This window comes from Homalodisca vitripennis, unplaced genomic scaffold, assembly GCF_021130785.1.
Source record: "Homalodisca vitripennis isolate AUS2020 unplaced genomic scaffold, UT_GWSS_2.1 ScUCBcl_13156;HRSCAF=23255, whole genome shotgun sequence".
Taxonomy (NCBI): Eukaryota; Metazoa; Arthropoda; class Insecta; order Hemiptera; family Cicadellidae; genus Homalodisca; species Homalodisca vitripennis.
In genome coordinates, this window is record NW_025789266.1 from 4290 (window position 1) to 8451 (window position 4162).

Below are 4162 nucleotides of genomic sequence, written 5' to 3' on the forward strand. Positions count from 1 at the left end.
TCTAGAGTATTCTTTTGTTCACCTTTTCTTTGAAACATCTTGAGTTATTTTGTCAGTTGAACTATCATCAACACATTCTGTAAGATTGTTTGTCATTGATTTTTTCAGCTTTATCTTTACAATTATTAACATTCTTTTTCTTTGTTGCTGTTGTTTCCTCATTATCATTTTTCCTCTACTAACTCATTTTCTATACGTTCATCACTTTTATCATTGCTCTCTTTTACCGTCTTTTCTTCTGATTTCTTGATTGATTCCGTGTTTTGTCCAGCTCCTTTACTGCCCTCTTTAATTGTTTGGTTCTGTTTACTGATTTCTTCTGTTTTAATTTCATCTTTGTATTTTGGCACAGTAGGCTGGACCGACTTTTCTTTGTCGTCATTTCTTTTACATGGTGAATCACTAAGATCAATCTAAAAACAAATACATATGTAATAAAGAATAATGTAATGGAAAATTAAAATGTCCAAACTTTTTCATATTATTAGTCCTTAATTTCGTTTTGTCACAAAAATTATAATAAATTATAGTAGTGTATCGCTAAAATTGTGAATCCCACCAATAGTATAATAAAATACGATATAAAATAAACGGTTTGAAAGTATTAAAAATATGGCCTTTTTGTACAGGCCATATCTTCAAAAACAAATGTGAACCTCGTAATGATTTATAACAATTATCTGTATTAAATTTAACCCAATTTGAATAATGTCTCCTAATAATACTGCATGATTTCTAATAATATTTTTAAAGCCGAAAGATATCATTTGTAAGATATTGATAGTAATAAATCAGTCCTTATTTGACAAGTTACTTATCCTTTAACAAAAAACCAGAGCAACAAGGGATCAAATTTAGAAACCACTAATATCCCTGTTATCTGTCAAACTGCTAGGAATGACGATTGATGCAAAGCTCACTTGGACCCCCCACATCGACAACTTGTGCAAAATAGTTTCCTCTGGCCTATACGCTGTGCAAAGACTTAAACAAATAGCTGATATCAAAACTGCCAAAACAGCATATTTTGGACTAATTGAGTCACATATTAGATATGGTCTAATTATTTGGGGTGGAACCTCAAATCTGCACTATGGAACGAGTGTTGATCCTGCAGAAACGAGCTGTGAGGATACTTGCAGATCTGCAGCCACTACAGTCTTGCCGTACATCTTTTAAAGAGCTGGGGAATCATGACCGTGGTTAACCTCTACATAACGAGAAGTGATCATATATGCCGAAAATCAAGATCCACCTCGTAACAGCAACGTCCACAGCTACCCCACCAGGAATGCTTCATACTTTGCAACACCACAACATCGGCCTCACTCTATCCGAGAGACAACCACTCTACATTGGCTGCAGACTCCACAACCATCTTCCAGATCAACTGAGAAGAATAAGAGGACAGAACCTGAAGAGAGAGCTCAGCAAATGGTTGGCGGAACGGCCTTTCTACAGCATAGCCGAGTTTTTCAATGGCAATTGGAACAATTGTATTTTGTGAAATATTTTTCATTGACAAGTATATTTTAACCTCTGACAAACAATTGTTAACAAAACTTCTGTTATTCTGTACTTTTTGGAAAACAGTATTGACGCCTTTGTATTTCTCTACGATATAACAAATAAAGAGATTGATTGATTGATTGATCTCTGATATGTTTTATTTTTTAGTTTTTTTTTTTAACGTGATGTAAATGCACCTTACAGTAATTTAGAAAGTATTTAATGTATAAACAAGATTTGTAATACATACTGTACCAAGACTTGAGAATAACATAAAAATAAATGTACATAACAATATTAATAACATCTGTTTATTATATATATTAACAATACTGTAGATTAATATTAAATGCATTGTAATGGGTGTTATATTAGGAACATTATTTTGCCAGAATTTAGAATATCAATGCAATTTGTGTCTTAAAATATTGGATAACCGCAAATATTCAATCATATGTGTATACTAATTATAGTTAGATTGCTGCAGGTATAATATGCCGAAATTCCTAAAAGTGTAGCATGTTTTTTTTATTCAAGGGAGAAATCACACAAAAATTGTTTTTTATTCAGTTAATTTTAAAGCTGAAATGGTGACTTAATAAGTTGTACTAACTTAAATGTAATAATTGTAAGTTTATATCATATCCCAACTGGTGCTGCTTTTTTCAGAAATTCAAAGGAGCTGTTACAAATCTAGCAAAATACAAATTTATAAATAGGCTATACGATCAATAATAGATTTTACTACTAAATTTTACTGCTTTGTAATATAACTTAAATGTGTTACTAAAATTTAACCATGCAAATTAATAGATTTTTATTCTGTAATCTAGAGATTTTTGTACTCATTTATTCTCATTTATCATTTATTTTATCCTTTAGAATCAAGCCCGTATCTTACAATTTGGCAGCAATAAACAAAAGAAGAGCGTTTCAAAGCTCTTGCGTACAATGCTCAGTTCTGCCATTATCAAACTTATATTAATAAATTAAATAAATACTCACAAAATCTACGATTTCTTTCTTAGTATTTGAAGTTTCTTTGCTCTTTTTATCATTTCCTTTTGGTGCTGTTAGCACCTCCTTTCTTTCCACTTCCTTTACCTTTATGACTAGAATCAGTCCTTGTTTTTTTTAGCAGAATTACTTGGTGTTAGTGCTTTTTCTACCCCTCTTTTTAGCCACTGGCGTTTTAGGGGCTACAGACTTTTCAGTTTCAGGCGACTTTTCAACTTGAACTAAACACACTGTCCTTGTTTCCATTTTCTTGCTTAGCACTTTCAGTCTTTAAGTCACTTGGTTTCCTTATCCACACCACCACTACTTATGACCTTTGCTTTCTTCTCCAATGGTGAGACATGGTTCTCCTATAATTATCTCTCCTGGCTCACATCTACTGACGTCATTATCCTTGACTCGGTTTCAGTTTGCTTTGTTTCTTTTTCCGCCTGAGGAGAGAGTGTCTGCTACAGGAATTCCTTGACGCCAGGAAACTTCAATATTTTGAATATGGTAATCTCGCTGAAAAGTTATACAGAGAATTACTTTCTTTCCCGATTAAACATTAATTTTTTTATACTAATTGCTCATAGTCTTCGTTCCAATAATTGAAATAATTTAACCGATTAAAAAATGTGACCTTGCTTATAATTTTTGGTGTTTGAAAATAAACATACTGTACTTCTATTTTCAAAAAGGGACAGATTTTAGGGAAGTCATGCTTAACTCAAGTGTATAATATTGAAAATGCATTTATTATTTTTAATTTGTGTTTTTTGCTTTAAATAGCAGTTGATTCCATCAAACAAGATTAAAGATGCCATTTGGAAAAACATTTTTATTAAACAACTTCCCAATTTTGAAAAACACAATCCAAATCAAAAAGTGCCTTGGAAACACACAAAAATATTTCTAATGGAAAATCTTTTCAAAGCTCTTTTATTATGCAACTGTTTTTAAATTTATGAACAAAGATAGCAAGGAGAAAAGGTGTATTTCTTAATTTTTTCCCTGAAGACTCATGTGTTAAAAACCTATATGAATAAAAAGAATGTATATTAAGTTAAACGTATTGTACAATCTGACCAAAGGTTTTACACCTTCAAGCAATAGGTTGTGGTATCGGCAAATTTGTTTGTGCTGTACACTATGCCATCACTGTCAGAAAAAAAATGCTAAATTTAGAAACTTATCATAAAGTATATTGAGGAGACCACTTTTGTACATTAATGCAAAATTTTAGATCTTATAGTCATATTAAACAAACAACATAAGATGCAAATGATTAATATAAATTGTGTTTTGTTACAGCCTAACTATAATAGTAGTTAGATCAAACAGCTGTCTTTTCCATGAACTACATTATACATCAACATCTTTAGTACACTCTCTCTTAACCCTTAAAAGACCATTGGATGATATGTATACTGCTCAGTTTACAAGTCCACAATAAATAATTTAAAAATCACGATGGCTAATTCCCCAGAAATAATAAGAAACTGATGTGCATAAAAATTATAAACTGCAACTTTAAAATATAAAAACTCTCAAGCAAATTCAAATGATTTTTAAATTTTTTTTTAACGTTACGCATTGCACAACGCTACACAAAACTTATAATACAAGAACCTTGTTTTTAGTTTCTTCTTCTGTT

The 4162-nt window shown here is 31.2% G+C and overlaps 1 long non-coding RNA gene across 1 annotated transcript; it reads right to left on the reverse strand.

Annotated features, from left to right (window-relative positions):
* Positions 1-327: 327 nt before the first annotated feature.
* LOC124375091 lies at positions 328-2651 on the reverse strand. Its single transcript, XR_006923652.1, has 2 exons — positions 2515-2651; positions 328-413 (listed from the first exon to the last, which is right to left on the reverse strand). It is a non-coding gene; the product is annotated as an uncharacterized LOC124375091 (long non-coding RNA).
* Positions 2652-4162: the final 1511 nt, after the last annotated feature.